This window comes from Coturnix japonica, chromosome 1 (assembly GCF_054131305.1).
Source record: "Coturnix japonica strain WE chromosome 1, WE-NBRP24, whole genome shotgun sequence".
Taxonomy (NCBI): domain Eukaryota; kingdom Metazoa; phylum Chordata; class Aves; order Galliformes; family Phasianidae; genus Coturnix; species Coturnix japonica.
Window position 1 is genome coordinate 124684380 of NC_140663.1, and position 23264 is coordinate 124707643.

A 23264-nucleotide genomic window follows, 5' to 3' on the forward strand; every position below is an offset into this window, starting at 1 on the left:
AAAGGACAATGGCCTTAAAACCAGCATTAATCTTCGCATATGATTGATCATTTAATTGTAGAAGATTTTCTTGTCTCTAAATAATCGCTGGTTGATACAGAATTGTACTTGAAATTTACAGGGTAAACACCCATCACGTTTTAGACATCACAGAATAGCCAAAGATATAATTATCTGTTCATCATTGGTATTGTTAAGCATATCACGTAGGCACTGAAAATAAATCCCCAAATACCAAAACCTCAAGCAGCATCCTAATTGAAATGAAACAACCTTCCTACACAGGTTACTGAGTAACTTAAAGTTAATATATTTAGCTGCAAATGTTGCTCTGTGTTTAAAAATAGAAGCATGATCTGATGTTTTGGGGTAAACTATTATGTCGCTGTGAAGAAAAGCTGTCAGAATGGGAGGAAACAAAGAAACAAACTTCAGTAGTGGTATTAGTAGACTATATTATTATTTTTGGATTAGGTGTGAGTGATGGGTTTAACATTTACGTTAGAGATCAGCGTGGAAGGGTTTCCTCCAGTTCTTCTCGATCAAAAAATGGCCCCTTTTATGACCTCTCTAAAGAGTGATGTGTAGACAAGTTACGGCTAAATTATGTGATACTGCTAAAGCTGTTGGAAGATAACAAAGGTTGTTGTGGGCAATGATAAGTTGCAGCATTCAGTAGAGAAATCTGCCTTGTTCAGATTTTGCCACCATAAAAACAAAAAACAAACCAAAAAACAAACAAACAAAAAAACATTAGAGAAATAGGAAATATGTTTGGGAGTAGAGCAAGTGATTACCTTGTTCAGCCAAAATCTTGCCCAGAATGCAGTTGGTAACCATCTGCCTTTGTACTATTTGTCTGCAGCTCTGGCTGTGCCTGACCTACATGTGACTCTTACGAGCAGATGTGTACCAGGATACAACAGATGAGAGAACTTAAGCCCCTGCCAAAAGGACTCCACACATATTGGGAGGGATGAATACCAATAAATCAGGATCAGATGGGATTCATTGTATGGCTGTTTCAGAGCAGAGAAACAGTTGAATACTTTTATCTATTAAATGAAACAATACAAGATTTAACAGTAATGTGTCTTCCTGCTGTATTTGTCTTAAGCCATAGCACAATGCTTGTGTCCACATGGGACCTTTAATTTTCAGGGCATTAAAACATGAATCACAGGTCTGATGCCTGCAATTCAAGATCCACCAAAATGACATTAATTCCATCCTATTACCTCCCACTTAGCTTGTATTTATACTTCATTTAACTTGTATGAATGCGTGACTGAGGAATAACATCAGAGTTTGCAGGCTTAAAGTATATATTTAAGATATTTCAGGAACTGGATAAGAGAGGGGAAGGTGATAATTGGAAGGATTAAACACAGAAGCGTTGAATGCACACGTGTTGGAAGGGAGACTCAGGATGTACATGGAAGATACGTGATAGAAAAAAACAGGGGAAGAAATTCTGTGCTGTCAGCCAGCATTACGTAGAAATTGACATAACCATGTGTTGAGTTGGTATCCCATGTCTCTGTGATGCAAAGCAGCCTGTAACTGTTAAAATTGCAGGAGATGGCTTTCTGTGTTAGGTAGTCGTAGCTTGGTCAGTCAGAGAGGGCCTGTACTGAGAGGTTTTAGAGGGACAAGTGTTAAGAATGAAAGTTACGCCTGTATATGGGACCGAAACTTCAATTTCATTGTCCTTCTAGTATTAGGTTTATGGTCCTATACAATTATTTCAAATGTAGTGTGGTTTAAATGGTTACAGCTGCTTCTAAAAAGCCATGTATGGGTTCATCTGACCTTCTCATTAGCATCATAGAATACTCCAGGTTAGAATACCCCACAAGGGCCATTGAGTCCAACTCCTGGATCCACACAGGACCACACAAAAATCAGACCATGTGTCTGAGAGCACTGTCCAAATGCTTTTTGAACTGTGGCTGCTTAGGGCAGTGACCCTGGGCAGCCTGTGCCAAGGCCTGAACACTTTCTGGTGAAGAACCTTTTCCTAGCACCCAGCTTGACCTCCCCCTGACACAGCTTTGTGCTGTTCCCTCGGGTCCTGTTGCTGTCACCAGAGAGAGGAAATCAGTGTCTGCCCTTCCGCTCCCCTCATGAGGAAGCTGTGGTCTGCAATGAGGTCTCCCCTCAGTCTATTTATGCAAAGAAATATCTTTCTCTCATCTAATATCTGGGTGTACTACATCACCAGTTAATTTATCATGGACAGTTCATATGCATTTGTATCAGCAGGATACATGATGCAGTTAGCTACGAGATTCTAAACAGGAACACCAGAATTTTTCTTAAGGAAAACAAGTGGGCAAAAAAACAGAAGCAAAACTGATGAGAAAATAGAATACATTTGATTTAATAATGCATGCATCTTTTCAAAGGCAGCTGAATAAATTTAGAACAGAGGGATTTGTTTCCTTTTTGTATTACCGTGATTATTGGTAGCAATAGTATTAATTTAGCTCTGTTATTTTAATCCCAATATGTTTTCAGAATCAGAGATAAGTGTTTGGTATCCTTGAATGCAAATGAATGCTGTAACACTTCGAAAAAAAAAAACCAAACAAACAGAATTTCCTTAACACTGATTTCTTCCCTGCATTAATGTGCTGTAACAAATCCCTGTATTCCCTCCTCTCAGTTTAGTTCTGCACCTACTGCAGAATCGACTGAGATCTTCAAATCTAAATGATATTATCTGCAGGGTGAGCTATCCAGCAAATTATGTTACTCTGTAGTCAGCTGAACAAGGTTCTCCCCAGAGCTCTCACCTCCAGGTATTTGGGCTCTCAGCTTTGTCTGTGTGCATATGGCCCTTTCCCAGAGATGCATGGGAGCTGAAGAGTGATGCTGCTCTCTCTGCACATGTTTGAGGATCAGAAGAGAGCTAGCTCTCCAATTGTGCTGTTTGGATTACACCTTCTCAGTCTCTCTGAGTGCTGGTGGTCATGAGGTTTTGGTTTATCCTTTCTGTTGACAGATGGTTAATATGCAGCTAATACTTGTGTAATGCTTCTGGTACCTGCCCTTGGTTGGTTAAGTGGCTATTTCCTAGGGGCTCAGCTCATTTGAAACGTGAGGTAAGAGGGACTGTAGTGTCTCATTCAGAAAGCCCAGCCATTTTGCAGCTGAGAGACCTCCAGCAATATTTTAATCCTGCATTTTTCACAAGGACTACAAGGCCTTCTAGTTAACCTGATATTTAAAGTAAGTAGCAGCAATTTGTAGAACTCTCTGATAAAATTATATCAAAATGACAGTCTCCTTGGCAGAACAAGGAAAAATTGTAATGCTTTATTCTGCACTAATGATTCAAGAAGTATAAGTAGACTTTCAGAAATAAGGTTACAGAAATTAACTGTGTGGTTCTTATTTACATTATATTCTTGTAGGTTTCAGTACCACCTTTATGCTTCAAAATGTACATAAAATCATGAGACAATACACTGACTGCAGTGCTGAGGAAATAATCCTTCTTTTTCTCTTGGAAGTTTGCTTAGAGGGCTAACCCTTATGCTAAGGGTGATGCACCCAGAGAAAGCACAGCCTTATCTATGCCAGAACATTTCTGACTGAGCCCCAGCAACCACGACCAAACCATTAAAATGGGTTCAGCAAAGTTGGTGGTCCTTGATGTTTCATGGAATTTGGGCCAGACGTTAATTTCTGTTCTTTCTGAAAGACAGGTTGCATTTCACCTCAACTAAATACAGGGAGCTACAAAGGAGATGTCTCTGTCAGAGCCCTTTTCCTACCCACTCTTTTCTTATCAGCAGAGAGAAATGAGTGCTTCTCACTTGTGATTCATCTTGTCCTAAGGTAATCACTCAAACCAGATCAGATGAATCATGAGCTAGAAATGCATGTTTCTAGCCATTAGTCTAGGAAGGGAATCCTAGTTTAGCTTAGGTGGAGGCATCTACATGGCAAGTGCCTCAGGTTAGGTGAGATGAATGCTCTCAAGTGTCTCTACAGTGATTCTATGTCCTTGGTAAACAGGTATGATTTGCCGTAATAGAGGAAGTCTCCATTCAGAACAGGATCTTCCCATGTCATAGTTTGCTACAGGGCACAGTCCCTTTCTTTCTGGAAGTCAGAACAAAAATAGGGCAGCTTTGCCTGCAGTGATAAAACTTAAAAGACAGAAGTGCTCTCCATAAAAATTTAGGGATGCAATGAAATTACACCCTGCTTCTCTACCAAAGGATTCATTTTCTGTATTCCTGGAAGGAATAGAAGGAAAACATTGTGGTGATTTAGAACAAAGACCCTTTGTACCTCTCTGCCGTGTGCTTATTTTGGGATTGTTTTTTATTTTCTTGGTCGGGGATTTATTTTATCTGGGAATGAGGAAAAACAAAACAAAACACAACAGTAACAAAATATTTTAAATGGATTGATAAAATCCAGATGCATCTTTGAAGGATAATAAAAGTCTCAATTTCCTTTTGTTTACAACATATACCCTGTACAAAAAAATAACCAACGAGAAAAACAGAGCTCACCTCCATACTTCTGTGTCTCTGGAAATGTGTCTGTACTTATTACTGGCATCTGCTGCTGGTGACAGAACTTGAGTACAATCCAAAAGTCCTGAATAACACTTGGCTTTCTTTATTATGGTAAAAAATTGCATTTGCAGGCTCATGGCAATTAGCAGAAAGACTGTATTTTGTTCTGTGTGCCCTTTACTTGCAGTAATCCAATATTGAATTGCCTCAGAGGGTCTCAGCAATAACTGGGTCAAACTCTCTCATAACTCTTTCTGCTCGACCTGGAAAATTGACACTACCATCAGAGTGCACGATATATATGCATACCATCCAAACACCGTGTGTATTTCAATCTAGCACTCGGTTCTCTATTTATTCACCCTCCTTTAATGATTTATTTGAAGTTTGTCTATACCTCTATTTTTCTAAACCTATTTAGCCTCTAGATAAAGACCACTTAGCTGCTAGCAGAAGCAAAATTCATCTTCACGCAGCATTTATAGTGAACATGTTCTAATTAAGTCAGTTAAAGTAGCTATCTGCAATTCAGCATGTCTGAACAGTTCTTCATTCATCAGTGATCTCCTGTAAACAGTCAGGACATCTTGACCTTGACTGGCTCTGAGTGTAGAAAATGCAATATGACAGAGATTCATGGGCTGCTTCTTGGCAGTAGGGTGGCAGTGTTTTAAGCTGCTGCTCCAAGTTGTTCCCTGTCACTATTGGCAAATGACAGCTAATGGAGACGACATGGAGACTTCCTGGCAGGAACTAGGAGGTAGGAGTGGGGGATCTCTGTAGAACTGGAGACGTGAGGTGTTACAACATGGAGTCTCTATCTAAAACTTGGTAAACGTGGTTGTTCTACTGTAAAAATAGACCCAGATTTAAGTGGTGTAGTCTTCCCCTGTGCTTCTATACCTGATTTTGCTTTATTTAGTTTTACTTTTATACTGATTCTTAAGTTCTCGAAAGTTAGTGGATATTCAACCAAAGCTTCTTCGTTATCACACTTCGAATGTTTTACTACCCCAGTGAGCAACATTTTCCATTTTGGTCGTAAAGAAAGTAAACATTTTAGTAAATGTTAATATCTAGGCTTCTGAACCAGCAGAACAGGTTAAACTGAATAATGGGTTGTTTGTATGCATGAAACCAGGTGGACAGGGAAGTATTGCTGCACATGTTCCCACGTTTTGCCCAATGTCCAGAGATTAAAGAGATCCCCAGAATATGTGAAATCCAGAATTCATTCCTGCAACAACCAGAATGGATTTGAACCCACGTTTACTCCCAGTAGTTCCTAAATAACAGGCTGTGTAATGAAAGGATACTCCTGTTAATGCAGCTCTTCTTCATACCTGAAAACTACTGGCATCCTGGTCTTACAAGTCCCAGATGAACTCCCTGACCTCCGCTCTATCCATTTTTCTCTGCCACAGGCAGAATTTATATTTAACCCATGAGTTTTTGTACAAAGCAAGCACTACATTCTTCACTTCCTTCTCTGCGTTTTGAATGATGTCTGTATTTTGTGCTTCATTTCACGAGGGATTAAAGTCTTGAAATAGATTTGCTAGGTTTTCCGTCAGCCTGAAGTGATAGTTGTAATCATTTGCTTCTACAAGGGAAATTTTTAAAGTTTCAATCTTGGCTCATGTTTTCTAGCTGTTGTTTTGAAATTTTTCACTTTGAAGGATGAACTTGAGAATCAATTCTTTAAAAAATCCTAATTTCTCTTTGCTCTGTTCATTATACTATCTGCTGTCAACTGCCTTGAGGTTTGGTAAGGTTTCAGACGCTGAATGTCCTTGCCAGTTGAGACTAAGTTTAATAATTTAACAGCTCTTTCAGTGTTCAAAGCCAGGAGAGTTTGAGCTGTTAAGCTTGCTAGTTGTATTTGTACAAAGTCCTATATTATAAAGGAGAGTATGAAATGTTCACAGTTTCCAATCTACCAAAGCAGCCTCTTTGCATTCTGCTCCTATTCCCTAATGTTAAAAACTGCTAATTAAGCAAAATGAGCTCAGCTACAGCATTATTAAAAGGAATTTTGCTTAAAATTTCAGAAAACACTCCAGACAAAAACTTTGAAAGTGAGGTAAAGTAAGATAAATTTACTCTAAAGGATAAGGACAGTGATATAATAGAGATATAATCAGTGATAGAATCTAGATAACTTTGCCGTTCATGTGCACATTGTGAATATGTTTCCTGCATCTCATCCCACCAGCAAGAGACAGTTGAGGACAGGTGGATTTTACAATCCTATCCCTACTCCACTCCATGAAAGCTAAGGATCACAATGAAAGAAGCATATTTTTCATGCAGAGAAATCACAGTTAGATATTTCCTCCAGCAGCATATTTTCCCTCTCACTGATTGGCTGAGGATACATCTCCCTCTGAAGGGTTGAAGTTAGGAAACAATGGGGATCCAGAGAGAGGTAGCAGCCTCAGGCTTTTCTACAAAGAAGTCTTGATGAACATCCTGTGCTTTCCTATTTTTATCCCCATTGTGCTCAAAAAAATTCATAAAACTCCCTATTAAACTAAAGCATGAGAGCAGCTATAGGCAGGAAATGAAGGTTTGATGATATTTGGTTAAAGTTACGACCAGCCTTTTGAGGTCTGTGGATAGTGCGATGAAAAGTAAGACGTACGTGCATTTGTAAAAGAAAAACACACACAGATAAACAAAACAAAAGCAAGCAAACAAACAAAAAAATAGATTTTAAAAAGCCCTCACTGAAAACTGTTTGCATGAGGTTGTTTTTTTTTCTAATAAGAAAGAAGCAATGTGATTCTGCTTTTGATCCCATTGTCAAGTAAAGGCTTCTGCTAGCATCCCCCAAATGCAGTAAATTAACAGCAAAATAAATGAAGATTTGGAGCATGGTGCTACATAGAAATGTTGCTTGTGAAGGTGATATTTTCTATGGCCTGAGTGGGTGAGGCTACTGAGGAGTCAGTGTGTTAGCACACATGTAAAGGCCTTGCACCATTTGTGAGATCCTGATGTCTCCCATCCTGCCTCCATCAGCTGTTCCAAAAGAACAGAGCTCTTCAGAAGCCCAGTGTTACATCTGCCAGCATTACATGCTCTACCCATCCACAGACATCAACCAGTACTGGACACTTGTGTTTAGTAATAGGCTTCCAGAGACACTGGGGTACCACTGATTCTAATGGTACTCAAGATACTTTGCATGCCATCAGCCACCTAGATGGAAGTTCCAAAAGGCTGGGGTCCTCACCAAGAGTCCAAGCCTACATTAATCCTCAAGCAATTCTGATGAAGCTAATAAAGAACAGCAAGATGTTAAGGAAGCTAATACTGATTATAAAATTAAAGGGAATCCTATTTGACAACTAAATCTTATTAAAGTAAGCAGGTGGATTACAAACAGCCTGGCTGATGATGGAAAAGACATATAGAAAATGCTCTGTAAGCCAAAAACAAGTGAACACAGAACAACTCCTGACACAGGGTGAGTGTTAAGACTTATTATTAGGTCAGTTACCATGGTGGCTGGGTCTGTACGTGAGCAGATGAATCAACCATCCCTTATATGTCTTAGTTATTTTGTAGTGGTAGGAATTTGCCTACCATGAGATGGGAAAAGCCCTACAAGTATCTGTTCTTCCTGAGAAGCCACCAAAAGGTGGTCTGTTGAGGTAGGCATGGATGTCCCACCCAAAGACACCAAACCTGATAGAGCTGGAGAATTCATTTCTCATGCTACAAGGAGGGATGCCACAAAATGTTCAATTTGTTGTCTGAATATTTCAGGCTCTTTGCTTTGAAGAACTGCCCATCCTAAGGAAGAAAGTTTGTTGAAGTGTGCTGGACCTGCATTGACATAACAAGCTGTGGTTTGGTGCGGTACCATGAGTAGCATGCTCCCCAGCAGCACACCATCTGCCACAAACTATGTGACATCCCTGAGTAAAAATCACATGCCGCCTCTAAGTCATCAGAAAACAACAACAACAAAACCCACCCCAAATCCAGCAGCCTGACATTTTTACAGCATTCCTGCTTAAGAGTGTGCAGCAGTAGATGAAAGGCAGGCTCAGAAACTGGTTTTTAAGTGAAGGGGCACTTGAATGCTGTGGGAAACGAAGACAGATGGGATGTCTCACTGTGAAAGAGCTCTGTTATGCCAATGCCCAGCCATTTCACTGAGATAGACTGCAATAGATAGGAGATGCTGGGGAGGGTGAGGTACAGACAGCAAAAGTGAGTAACCAAACACACTAGAAGATATTAATTATAATATTTTCCCATCCTGTTTGAGCAAAAGCAATGTTATGGGGGAAATTTATTCTTGCAGATTATCTACTTTCCAAACCAACAGAGATTCAACAAAGACAGAAATAAATCTATAATGTGTGTACTATCTATCTACGTCCCAAATCAATACTAGGGATGGGCTACCAGTGTGAAAAGCCAGAGATCCAGGCCAGAGATGCATGCAGTATTATGGGGGCAGAGAGAAATCTATACCCTCAGTGTATTTATCTGCATTCAAAGCCAATATTAAAGCTAGTTTACTCATGTGAAAAATAAGTGCTACATAGTTCAGAGGGTGAGAACACATCGATATCTGCAGTGTGGAGATGTGTGCTAAATACCAAGGACTACCTTCATGCCATGCCTATCTGCAGCATCTCTGCTGTACAGAGAAATTCTATGGGCCCCTGAAACAGTTAAGCTGGGCAGCTGTTTTTTCAAGGGCTATTTACGCTTTCCATTCATATTCTTACAACTTCATTGGGAGCTGATGAAAGTTACTATCTTGGTGCTCTCTCCTGTCTTGGTGTTTCCTTCAGTGCCTATCACAGTGGTGCAAGTCCTGAGGATAGTGGAACTGGTGTGTCACTTGCCTCCCACCCCCATGACCAGCAGTGGTTTCCTCTCCACACTTTGCTGCTTGCCCTGCCCTCATCTCATGTTACTCTTTAATGTCGAGCCTGATCTTTCCTGCAGTTGAACTCTGCTCCATTGTATCCGATCCTCTCAGGTTTGTTTGTTTGAGAGCAATACCTGCTTCTTTGGCCAGCAGCCATAACAGCAGGGCTGGCACACCATTGGCACTGGGAAAAAAAGTTCTCTGCTTCACACAAGGCTTGCCCAGTCCCGGGTTTCCCTGTCGCTGGCCCTCACACTCCTCATGCACACTGGCACTTTATTGTCCCCATGCACAAAAGCTGCCTCCTGTTTGCCTGCAAGCGCAAGGCTTCACAAGCTGCCCTGCCCTGCTGTTCTCCTTTATCCCCCCTCTGCCTCTGAAAGCGTTTTTCTTCTTAGCTTATCAGCACCAGGAGGGGCTGACAGAGCTTGAGCTCTTAACTGTTTTCTGTGGCTGCAGTCTCACCCCCCTTCAACACCTGTCTTCTTGTTAAATTAATTCAAAATCAATCAATAACCCAATCAGATAAGCCATGTCCCTCGCTTTGCACACACATTTATCTTGCTTTGGTTAATATCCCAACAATGAGTCACCAGCCGTTTAGCCTAATTTTGGGAACTCTCACAATGGACCGGTCTGTTCAGAAGCTCAATGTTTATTTTCAGTGTCAACAAAAGAGACGTTTCTTTAGAAAAGGAAAATGTCCCACTCAATATATTCAGGTGCTGATGAATATTTATCCCCAAACACGCATCAGAATGATTTTTCATAAGAGCAGTTGAGTACTGCTTACGAGAGCAACTTGCAATCTTGTGCAATATCAGTAAAGCACAGCAAATCTATAAGGGAAAGACATATTCCCCTATGCAGCTCTAGGAATGCTCTATGTAAATGTTGCTGGTTATCTGAGCTGGGTTTAGTCCTGAACTTGAACCTGATAAAACAAACACTTGTTAAAGATTCGGGTAGAGCTCTCACTTCTTTGTCTCTCAAAAAAATTCTTTGCATATATCCAGATGAAGGTAATCAAAGAACACTGTGCGCCTGGACACTCTAAATACTTTTTACAACTCCTTTTTTTTGTTGTTCCAGGAAACACTGGCAGATCATTCATCCGATTAAGTTGCTGCTGTGAAGTCAGAAAAAAGTATTTCAGAATTCTTGGAGAGCAGACTGTTTTAATGGCTATGGGAAGACACAGCGATCTTCCTCAAGAGCTGTATGTAACTTGGAGGTAGCAGGTAATGTTTTCTGCCACAGGCACTACAGATAACGACAGAGTGCGGTTCTCAGGTTCATATATTGCAACACTGGAAATGTGAGCATGGAGAGAACATGCACCATTTAATATAGGCAATGTCCTAACCAAGTAGGTTTTGTCTTATTTACCTGCTATGAGTGTACATTTCCATCACTAGATCTGACTTTTAGTTTCATTCAGAATGTGTGTGGTAGCTTCATGCATGGTGCTGTGTCCTGCATTCCTGGAGAGCAATTCAATGCCAAGTTCAAATACTTGGTTCCTCTGTGGCTTTGGGTGAGTCTGATTCTCCAAGGTGCTTGGCACTGTGCAAGATTGAGGTCCCAGCCCACCGAAGCTCTTAAATGTATGATTAATTTTTAGTCCCTTTGACTTGACTAAACTGCTCAGCTGGATTCACTCCCTGACACTTAATCTTCCTGCTCAAATTTCAACATTAGCAAAATGAGGATAACTCTTTCTTTAATACAGAGGGATATGGTGAGCATTAATTAGCTAATGTATGTGGAGTGCTTTGGAGATATGAAGGCTATCTAGATGTTAATTTAGGCAGATAGTGGAAGATGTAGAGGAAAATAATTGCTATCTCTCACCTGTGTGCAGTTTCAGAGCAGTGTTTATTCCCTCACCCACTGATGAACAGAAACTCAGCACTGAGACGAGCCCACGCTTAGGAGACACTCAGAATGCTCTTATCAGATTTAACACACATTTCCATTTAAGGGAATGCAATCAGCTTTGTATTTGCATTTCCCTTGCAAATGAGCTTCACTGACTCCTCACAGTTGGCTTTGCACTATCTGCTTCCCATTTTTTCAGTGCTGTGATAGCAAACTGTCTCAGCGCTGTAGCACACTTTCATCTACTGTGTATCTATATTTAATTATGAACCTGGCAAGGAGACTCCAACATTGGTGACTGGCAGATTCTCCCAGGTTCCTGTTTTGAGACACTGAACTGGGGGCTGTGCAAGATTTTGTTTTGGCCAAGTGCTTATCTCAGATCTAGGGATAAATAAATAAAGCACATAAAAGGAACTGTTTTATCTCACTTCACTTGGAGTTGTTAACGCAAGATTTGTGCTAGAACAAGCACTGTAAAATGGCTTTGGTGAAGATGTCCCTGCAATTGGCTTGGAAGGCCTGTAGCAGTGGTGTAATCTCTTTGAAATGGGATGTGCTGGAATTGGAAAGACACGACTGCCACCAGATTGCTTTCCCACATGACAGAAGTAACAAAGCACTGTATATCACAAATCTGGGTGTCTCCCCTTTCCAGGCAGGGAAAAGACAAACAACATGGGTTTGGGGGCTCCCAGGACATCTGCCCAACATTTCCAGCCCACCCTCTCTGTCTGAGCCATGGATTAAGGCCTACTACTGAGAAAGGGTCTTCCTGCCTGAAAACAGAGAGCAAACACTAGTATAGTGCTTTACAGTGCGCTATCCCAGTTTGTGTGGGTCTAAGTAAAGCAGGGCTAAAAATGAGAATAAGGACAAAAGGACTCTGGTCAAATCCCACATAGTTCAAAATCTTGACAAACCGTTTCTAGTCCAGGTAAGCCTGATAGGGCCTGGTGCTTCTCAGCTTGGAAATGGCTTGAAACCATTTGAGGCTGGTTCTGCTCACTGACCTATCAGAGTACCATTACTGAGCAGGGATGAGAAGTGATAAGCACTGAGGAGGGCACAAAACACGGGGGTGACCATGAGGTGCAGCTCTGCATGCTGCAGCTTTGCTCTTTGGCTTGAACCTGCCCATATGTCTCTGGGCAGAAGTGGCAGCTCTTCCCAGTGGCCAGGATGATAAGAAAATTCACCTTAAATGGAGCTGCTACTGCCTGGAAAACATTATAGGTATGTCTGAGCTATAGTGAATAAAATCTCAGTGACAACTGTACCTGTACATGCTGATTTACATTCTCTCTTTCCCTAATGAAAAAGCATCAAGCTTTATTGCTAGTGAGGTTGGTGTTAATAAAAAATAAACACTCTGGAGGAAAATATAATTTTTATCTTCTTTGTTTACCAACTTACATTAGGTTCTGGATTAATTATTTTCCATTCCTAAAGTGAACTGCTGCTATGTAAAGGGATGAATTACATAGCTAATGCAGCAACTGCATGAGCCTTCTGACTGATATGTTGTGACTTTATGGAAATTCTCTTTTTGCCAGCAACAGGGATATCACCAGTGAGGTAATTGGAGCCCAGTTCATGGAGATAACAGCCATATGTCAGGGATTACAGCTAACACCAGAATTTCACCTGTGGAAGGTTCTGCTGACTGTTTGTAAAATGAAGTTTACAGTCCCCGAGCATAGAACTATGTTCAAACATTTAATTGCAGCAGACAGAGCTTACAACATTAAAAGCGTTATGTAGAAATCCATACAGTAACATCGTAAGAACCTGCCAGTTAGTGTCTGCATTAGAGCAAACCAATTACACTGTTACAATAAGCCAATCTTCTTTAGAATTTACTACTGGCTCATCAGAAGCAGAACATTTCAGAATTGATATTTATTTATTTATTTATTTATTTTTTAATGCAGAACCTTTCAAAAGCTCAGCTGTTGCTTTGTTTGTGTGACGGCATCACCCATAGGCTCTGCTTGAGGTTGCTAGATATAGTACAAACAGGAAGAAAGAACTTCAGCTCGGAAACGATCACATCAAAACAAAGATAAATCACAAATGAGAAGCAGTCTGCACCTCAGAGAGTTTACAGTCTCGGCAGGTGAGTCGGGCACAGGAGAGAGGAATTGAGGCAGCGAGTTGAGGTGGGAATCCATGTAGAAGCGGAGGAGCTGTGGCACAGAGAGATTACATGACTTTGGCCAAGGTTATACAAGAAGCCTGAACAGAGCTGGGAAATGAGGCCAGAGCTCTTGAGACCCTTAACCACAAAGCAATCCTTCCTACTCCACGCAACTTTGTGCTCTTCTTCCCCTTTTCAGGCAGAAAAATGTTTCAACTAAGCAGCTTTGGTTCCCAGCATTCCTTCAGTTATTTCTCACTCTGGGATTTTAAACCTTGGCAGCCCCCTTTTCATTTGGACTCACCCTCACATAGTCTCTGTTTTTGACAGGTTTATTTTCAGATGCTGCCTTGATAACAGCCATCAACAATGAGGTTCTCAGAGCAAGGATGAGACAGTGACAATTTGCATGACTCAGTTTCCCTGCCTGAGGGAAATATCATTATTGCATATGTAGGAAGGAACTGGGTAGTCTCCCATGACACAGCACGAAAGAGCCCTTGGTAGACAGTCATTTTTGAAGTCCTATGGCTGCTGGAATCCAGTGTGAACATTCATCACCAGGAGAAGCAACTGGTACTTAGTGGAATAAACACCTTCTAGTACAGGGGAACACCCCCAGCACTGTTCAGTTCTGTAGTCTCACTCAACCCTGTGAGCTGCAAGAAAGGCAAAGATGAGCACTTGGTGCCAGTGCACAGGCACCTTGTTCTTGTCACCCTGTTCTTGTCACCCAGTTTTTGTCACCCCATTCTGTCCAAGAAGCTGAGTGGAGCCGGGTGAGTGTGGCTTGAATGGGTCTGGAGCTGTCTAGGAGGGATCTGGCATCATCACCTGATGCATGACAGTGATATGGGAGCAAGATGTCATCCTATTTAAACCATTTTACTCATGGCTTCTCAGCTTAGCTAAGCACTTTGAAGAGAGCAACACAGTAGCATAATTACAGAGATTCTGCCATCAAAGCTGCTTTGCACCACTGAGACATACCAGCTGGTAGCCTAGAGAGCTCTAGCATGGTACTGCATGGATTGCATAAAGCAGTCCTTGCCTTGTGAAAATGCATATGCATGCATGTATAATAGATACTGCTAAGGAGCAAAGAAAAGCCTTGCAAGTACCATACAGGTAGCCAACACAGTTCTTTGGCTTCCAAGTCATCCAGGTGGTGTCACATTGCAACATTCACTTTGGGGATAATTAAAGGCACCAGACATTCAGGCAACTTGCAAGTAACTGCAGAGTAAGACTTCAGCATTCATATTACTCATCTATCCTACATACTGAGGGTAGTAAAGGATCAGCTCAACTAGAAAAGCAAGGTCTTCCCAAGTGAGAAAAAAAAGAAAAGGTATTTTGAATAGAGATAGATAAAATGCGAGAGCAGAAATGTTATTTTTTTTGTCAGTTAATGATCTAAATTCATGCTGAGGAGGGAAGCAGGAAAATGAGCTTACTTCTGACTGCCACATCAGCAAACCCCTGTGATAAGTGTTGTGTGCAGGTTTGTTATTGGTATTTGCCGTGTAGATACTGAGGAATGTCACAGCAAGGACACCAGCTGATTGAGGAAAACCAGTGGAAACAGGGACCACAGAGTGAGAGCAGTGCTTGCCTTGAACAGCTTTTGGAATTCATCCCCTTCCAGGGGCATTCCCCTTTCAGGGGCATTCTTGGCCACCAAGAAGTAGTTCTGTATGGGAAATTTACTTCATGAGAAGGCATTAAAAAAATTCAGCCAGAAAGAAAAATGCATTTTCTTTGGAGTGTAGATGTTCTTTTGTCTCACCATAGTGTAGACGTGCTGTTACACAGTTGTCTGTGTTTAGTAAACTTTGTGACTTAGATCTCCTTTCGTCAGTAACACCCTCGCCAGAAAGCTGAACTCAGGGGAGCCTCAAGCCATCAGATGTCCTTGCACAAAACAGCCATCATGAAGGAGAGGAAGGGACCGCAAACATGACTTGGACAAGGTGGTTTATGCCCCCTCAGCACGTTGCCTACATGTTCGCAGCTTTGTACACAAACTGTAATTCTAGCAAAATCTTACACTCTGGATGTTCGATGGCAGCCCCAGGAGACAGTGGCACACAATGCTATGAACTGAAAGGTAAGAAGTTGACTTGCTAGGTCATGGCTGTAGGATGACATCACGAGACACACGAGCTGAATGCACAGGGTCTGTGTGTGCATTTGGACTGAACCAACAGCCGTAGCCCAGCAGTCTGTTTCAGGGAGCTGCCTAACTTTCAGAACTGCTCTGTCTTCAATGAGCTATACGCGACATCTCAAACACGTGTTCAGCATAGAAATGATTATTTTGAGACCAAATTTCAAGCTTCAAAACCCAGGATGTGTCTACACAAACAGATGCGGATGAGTGCCTTCACTTTGCATATTCTGAAATGCAGGTGGGAGAGGAGCACACCTGCCTGCACGCAGCTGGGCGACATGTTCTTAGATGATGTTTAAACCATTGCCTTTCACCTTTCCCCTCCGAAGAAGACTGAGAGAACCACACAGTGAATGTTAGGGAAGTGGTTTGCTCACTTTACTTACTCTTCCACCCTTTTTAACCTCAAAAATAGAAAAGCCTCTTTTTTTTTTCTAAAGCCTCCCCAAACCCAGAATTCACTTTCAGATCAGCCTTCAAGCCTTGAAGGGAACATAGCTGCAGCTGTTATGTGTGCAAAAATAGGAAGTTATCTGGTCATTTTTTCTGGCAGCCTTAACTTTTTTGTTGTGAATCAGAGTAAATACCGAGACAGCTGGTGCACCACAGGAGTCTGTGGCTGACAAAACTTCAGTGTAAGAAGCCTTATTAAGTGGTACACGTGGCAGTCCTGATCTAGAGGGTGGTTGGAGCATAGCAGCAGGCTCAGCTGGAGCATCAGCCTCCGATCAATAGTAATAGAGCAGTCCTTTCTGCACTTGTTATTGTACTGTATCACATGAGTAATATAGCCGGGGCACCATGAAAGGGCAATTTGGTTTCTTTTGTCACATAAATTTTCAGGGAAATTATGGTCATTTTCAATTAGATAGATATGAGTGCTGTATCGTACACTAACTAGTCTTATCCTATCTTTCAAGCCAATAAATTTCATGTTAATGCTTAAAAGGCGAGACAGCTTCTATTAACAAACTTGAGCACCAGGGAATGATGGTTAAAGGCAGAATAACATCGTGATTGAGAGCAGTGCAATAGATGGTGCTTTCTAACAGCTTGCAGCTTTACAATTGCCTGTGCTGTGAGGTCTTTAGTTCAGACTGCCCACACGCATAAAAGACTACAAAGCATGATCTGCCTCAGACAAACAGGTATGATGAGAAAGGGTGAAAATCCCAAGGGTAACGTGATTTTACGGCAGGGTTGCTTTTACTTTACTCTCTGAAAGAAAGACAAAGTAGTGAAGAGCAGTTCTGCTATTTGTGAACTCCTGCAGGACAAACAACCCAATGCACAACAGGCCGGTTTCTCCTGCTTTGCTTAACCCTGTGCAGGTGGCAGCCTCTTAAGCATGAAAAGCTCAGCTTAGAAATGACTGCTTGGCTTGAACAAGAGAAGCAGGATTGAATTCAGTGAGAATAATTTCTTAGCTTGGAGTCAGCCTGCTTTTAGTTCTGAGTACCTCAAAGTAGACCAGGTTACACCACCTTCTCTGTGAGCCATTACTGCAACAAATAAAGTGGGCTCTCCTTGAACTGAAATACTGCTCAGTCTAGACAAAATCCAAATCATTTACACTGCCTCTTTCTGAGCTGGATAGTTTCGTACATTCCCAAAATGAAAATAAAATAAAATACTGTATTAAATCAGTCAGATTTCATTATGAACAGCATTTTTAATTTAGGGAAATGAGACTGTGTTTGAAAACTTTCCATATTAATATAATATCTCCATGCCAAATTCATAAATGTGTAAAAGCAGTGACTTAGAAATTAATTATTCTACTCAGCAAGAGTGTAGTCTACCATGCTTCCAATTAGTAAAGGTAGGGGAAACGCAGGAACCTTGTGAGAAGGCATCACCTAACAAAACTTACAACCGGAGAAATGCTTGCATAGAGGTGAAGCAAAGTCTGCAGCCATGAACTGAGCAGACAACAGTTCTGGAGATGCCACAGGGCACCACAAGCTGCCCAGCTGCCCCCTTACCCTGCTAATGCATCCACAGCAGTGCCTTTAAGGGATTAAACCAGCAAATTAATCTATGTGCTTCTGAGCTCAGATGGCATTTTAGAGTACCTCTACAAGGTTGCTTTCAACCCAAACTTATAGATATTGGATGACATAGCCTGTCACATTAAATGTGTCTCACAATGTTCTGTCCACAATATGACCCGAAGCATTTTCTTCAGAGAGGCTGATATGTTTCAACTCGACACCATGGCGCGAAGTGCCATGCTTGATTGAATAACTTGTCTCCACTGTTAAAATGCAAAAAAGAAGTTAGACAAGCGTTTAGAAGCTTTGCCATTAAATAGTTTTCTTGTCGATTGATCTACCTTGCACAGGGAAGACAACTACTAGATCCATCAATTGCCGGTGAAAAACTGGGAGCAGGTCTTAATCAGTTAAACAGGGAAGCACTGCTTGACAGTTCCCTTCGGGATGAGCCTCATTTGGGGCCTGACTACTCAGCAGGATTAGCAACTTCAAGCACCAGAAAGTTGACCTTAAACAAAGGTGAGCTCACGTCTGCAAAATGTCAGTGGAACAGCACCACGAGATAGAACTGCTTGAACCTCTTTCCTCTCCCCCGCTGAGAGCTGTAAGAACATTTTTCTTTCTTTTTTTTTTCCCCCTCAAGAGTCTCACAAAGCTTTTAAGCAGCTTAATTGTTTCCTAAACCTGTCTTTTCTCTTTTGTCTGATGCTTTATAGTCCTGCATTTTGTGTGCCTCGTGCTGTCCTGCTTGAGTTTCGTGAGCGCTGTGTCTGGGCAGATCCAGGACTGTATTATCTGCTAGACTGCAATGGCATGCTGTTACCCCACCAGGGTGAAAGGACTGCTCAGAAATTCCCAAACAAAACCTCATATCTTGGGAAATCTTTCACCCATTTTATGTATAAGGCTCCCTAAAACTTCCACTCACTCCTCACAGCTCTCTACTAAAAATCTGGCTTCTTAATGCAGTTAGGTTTGTGAATGTGGGTACAGAAAGCACCTGGAAACAGCCAAAACTGAGACCACTCCTCTTCCACATGAACTACTAATGGCAAAAATGCTGCCATCCCTGTAACTGTGCACAGCCATTCAAATCTGCTCCACTTTCAGTCCATGAAAATAGAGCAACTCTCCCCCCACTCCCTGAGCTCTGCCCCAAGTGCTTTCAACATACCATGAAACTAATTACTATGCTTAAAGGCAATGTGGCAGTCAGTCAGATGCTGTCCTTCAAGTAAAAACAGATTCAAGCAGTGGGTCTACGTGAAACTCATGAGGTTCAATAAATCCACATGCAGGGTCTTGCTGTGGCAACCCCTGCTATCAGTTCAAGCTGGGGGATATAAGGGTGGAGCACAGCCCTATCAAAAAGGACTTTAGGGTACAGGTGGATGGTAAGCTGGATATGAGACAACAATGTGCTCTCACAGTCCAGAAAGTCAACAATATTCTGGGCTTCGTCAAAAGAAGCATGGCCAGCAGGGCAAGGAAGGTGATTCTGCACCTCTACTCTGCATTGGTGAGGCCTCACCTGGAGTACTGCATCCAGATGTGGAGTCCTCAGTACAGGAGAGACATGGACCTGCTGGAGTGTATCCAGAGGAGAGCAATGAAAATGATCCAAGGGATGGATCATCCTGCTTTAGAAGGGGTCTGGAATCAGTGATCTCAAGAAGTCCCTTCCAATCCCCACAATTCTGTGATTCTGTGATTTAGATTGAATGTAAAGAAGGAGTTTTTTACAGTAAAGGTGATGAGCCACTGGCAGAGGTTGCCCAGAGAGGTAGTGGGTGCCCCATCCCTGGAGACACTCAAGATCAAACTGGACAGGGCTCTGACTAACCTGGTCCAGCTGTAGGTGTCCCTGTTCATTTCAGGAGAGTTGGAATAGATGGCTTTTAAAGATACCTTCCAACTCAATTCTATGATCCTATGAAAGTCCATGCTACAAGGGAACACAGCAAAATGTAAAAAATGAATATGTTCCCACTTTTCAAAGCTACAGAAAAAAATGCTGTTGAAGATTCAGAGATGCGGAGGATTGATAAATTTTACATATGTACTTATACATAATATTTGTCACCCTCACAATCAGTATGAGCTTCATTTAAGTAGAACTGAATTATCCAAGTATTTATTTCAATTACAGCTGGGTGGATTCAGGCCGTAAAGTTTACATGTCCAGTTTTATTTTTCTAATGTTCTGCTGGGATCCATACTCCAGAATAATAAAAGTTGCAGGAAACAGCATTCACTGCGGGTGTGCTCCAGTAAATCTGAAAATCTGATGCCTGTAAATATAAGCTGAGAGATGGGAAAACAAATTGTCACTCTACCAGATTGAAATTCAGTTGTACCCCAGTTAATGAAAGTGTCATCCCTGGTACCAAGGGCTGTGCCTGACTGCCAGCAATACCATGGAGTTCAGAGAGAAGCTGAGTGTAGCTGAGAAATCAAATTACCACTCTGTGGAGGGAGTCTCTATTGGCTGTCCCACTGCCTTTTTATGAACGGATGAGGAAGGTGTGATGTTGGGGAGTCAGGGGCTGCAGGCAGTGGGCAGCCCTCAGCCCAGTCCCAAGGCAGCAGGCTCTGGGCATTTGCAACAAAGGACCCTGGAGGAAGCTCAGGCTCAAAACAAAAATGTTTCTGCTCCCCGTTCAGTGTGAAATAATTGCCTGAATGCATGCAAGGAAATCCTCTCCTCGGAGCAGCTTCAGGGATATGACAGAAGGCCTGCTCCACTTCTGCCAAAGATAAAGTAATTTCTCCTCCTTTCTGCTATTTCTTGCAGGAGAAAGCCCTGATTTTTTTCCCAAGACATGACAGCGGTGCATATTAGGATGTGATGAGGAAAGAAATTGGCTGAGGGTTTTTTTTTTGGGCCACCGCGGGGCTTTTTCTAGCAGAGGAACCGTGTCAGCAATTTTGGTGACTTTATCCCCACTCTGCTGAGGCTGATGCTGCTCACACAGCACACCCGCCCGCGAGGTTCTGCTGGCAGAAACCTGCCCTCGTGTTCGGTGTGAGCTGCAGGCACGTTGCATAAGACGCCTGCCCTGTTTTCTTGGCACTTTGGTGTCAGACTGACTGCTCTCTTCCCCTTCCAAAAGTTCTTTGGTTGGGTCAGCATTTAAACACTATGTATATATAACTGCATTGGTATACAGATATAAGCAAACATATGAAAACATGGATTTATAGATGTGTATATACACACATTGGACAGAGATTTCAGATATCAGACAGTGCATCTACCTGATTATGTAGCAATATCTATGTATTGTAATCTCTATAATGAAGAGCTTCGCTGAAAATACTCCCTCTTTACCTCCATTTTAATTTTTATGTATTGTTCCTTCTCTTACTTCCCTATTTCTCCTTTTTCAAATATATTGTCTAATAAATAGAGATTGTAATTGCCTCGGAACCAGTTATTTGGTGATATATGCCAAAGGATGATAAAAATCTTTTGAATCTTTGGATGTAATGGGGAAGCACCTGAACATTTACATTGTGTCCTTCACCAGCAGCGTTCATCTCATATCTCTGCAGTTTAATACAAGGACATCACTGCATTACATGATATCTTATGAAAGCACAATTTGTAAACATATATGCAGTTGAAAATAAAGATGAAAATCATATTTAAGTACCTCAACTCAAGCATGTTTTTGCATGGATATGCGTGTTTTATTCCTGTATGTATCAGCGAGACTTCCTATAAATGCATGTGTGTGGGAGTAAGGGATGTGATTATGTATTTGCATACCATTCCACATGAATGTAGACTGAAACTGAAAACATGGAGGGAATTATACAATCTATTTTTAAAGCCCGCATTACTGCAAATGTTGCTTCATCAAGCTTTTATCATAGCTGATTAATTATGTAGAATGAATGATGATGAGTTCTTATCTTCTGTCTCTGCACCATAGAAAAAACTTGAGCCAGGTTGCTCTGGGACACTTGCAGGCAGGTGCTCAGGCAGACAGTGCAGTAAGTACCACAGTGTTATTTTCTATCCTCTGGACATCCTGCAGATACCAGTAAGTCTCCTCATGCATGAGATTATTGATCTCCATGGCAGTAAGGAAAGATGAAAAGGTCAATTTTAAAAATGACAACAGTAGGGACCACTCGTTATGACAACAGCTAATGTCGGAAATTTGTGCCCTCGCCTTTAGAGAAGGTCTTAGTTATATTAACAATATTGATTTACTGTGAGAAGATGGTATTTTCCTATCTTTTCATCTTCATACTGCCTCTATCCAGGGCTCCCAGCACAAAGCTGCTATTAGTTTTCATAGCTACCAAACCCCTAATTTTTTTCTTTTCCAACATGTGAGCTACTTGCATCAGCCCACCTGCAGCACAGATACCTTGACAGGCACAGACAGGATCAGCAGTACTGATAGAGTAGGGTGCAATCGGATAAGAAAAGCAGCTAACAGGGTATGTGGCTGTTTTTAACAGGGGAGGTAAAGAATAGCTATGGTGGTCATGTGGTAGAAAAGCAAGAGCCTGGCTGGAGGAAAAGGAGTCTGAGAAATCCCAGGGCTAACAACCTCAGAGATTAGGAATACTGGGTACAGAGGACTCCCACCCCAGAGGGACGTCTTTGGCATGACAGCTACAGCTACTGCAAATTTAAGACATTGCTTAGCTGTGGGCACAACGGCATCATGATTCAGATAAGGAAAAGCACCAGTGCTGCCAGCCATTTTAACTTTAATGTGAGCTTCATTATAGTTCTTAAAACCTCACTGTTAGAGTTGTCCTAACACACAAAATGTATCCTTCCTTCCTTCCTTCCTTCCTTCCTTCCTTCCTTCCTTCCTTCCTTCCTTCCTTCCTTCCTTCCTTCCTTCCTTCCTTCCTTCCTTCCTTCCTTCCTTCCTTCCTTCCTTCCTTCCTTCCTTCCTTCCTTCCTTCCTTCCTTCCTTCCTTCCTTCCTTCCTTCCTTCCTTCCTTCCTTCCTTCCTTCCTTCCTTCCTTCCTTCCTTCCTTCCTTCCTTCCTTCCTTCCTTCCTTCCTTCCTTCCTTCCTTCCTTCCTTCCTTCCTTCCTTCCTTCCTTCCTTCCTTCCTTCCTTCCTTCCTTCCTTCCTTCCTTCCTTCCTTCCTTCCTTCCTTCCTTCCTTCCTTCCTTCCTTCCTTCCTTCCTTCCTTCCTTCCTTCCTTCCTTCCTTCCTTCCTTCCTTCCTTCCTTCCTTCCTTCCTTCCTTCCTTCCTTCCTCCCTCCCTCCTTCCCTCCTTCCCTCCTTCCCTCCTTCCCTCCTTCCCTCCCTCCCTCCCTCCCTCCCTCCCTCCCTCCCTCCCTCCTTCCCTCCCTCCCTCCCTCCATCCCTCTTCAGTCCCTCCTTCTATCCCTTTCTTCATTCCTCTCTCCTCCTTCGCTCTCCCGCTTCTTATCTTTCTTTCTCACCTGAGTGCTGTGAAAAGCATAAAAGGATGGTTTGCATTCTCAGAGGACCCAATTACAAATAAAAGCTTACTTCTATGCTTCCTTGACCTCCCACGCACCTTTTATAAACAGTATCACATAGTTGTATAAAGAAAAGATGGTCTAGAGTTCTTAGTGTTTTGGGGTTTGATGAAGTCAAAATTCTTCCAGAGATGTCAGCCTTGAGTTATTTC

The 23264-nt window shown here is 42.0% G+C and overlaps 1 protein-coding gene across 5 annotated transcripts in view; it reads left to right on the plus strand.

Annotated features, from left to right (window-relative positions):
* The window catches only part of LOC107306581 (uncharacterized), a 122940-nt gene that overhangs the window by 81470 nt on the left and 18206 nt on the right, over positions 1 to 23264 (plus strand). For 2 of the 5 annotated variants that reach the window (XR_014947843.1, XR_014947844.1), the window contains exon 6: positions 10528 to 10676. The gene's annotated coding sequence lies outside the window, so the exon portion shown is untranslated. Of the gene's footprint in view, positions 1 to 3091; positions 3235 to 10527; positions 10677 to 17973; positions 18146 to 20420; positions 21279 to 23264 lie in introns of those variants that run through there. The other 3 variants (XR_014947847.1, XR_014947845.1, XR_014947846.1) reach the window with 3 other exon arrangements.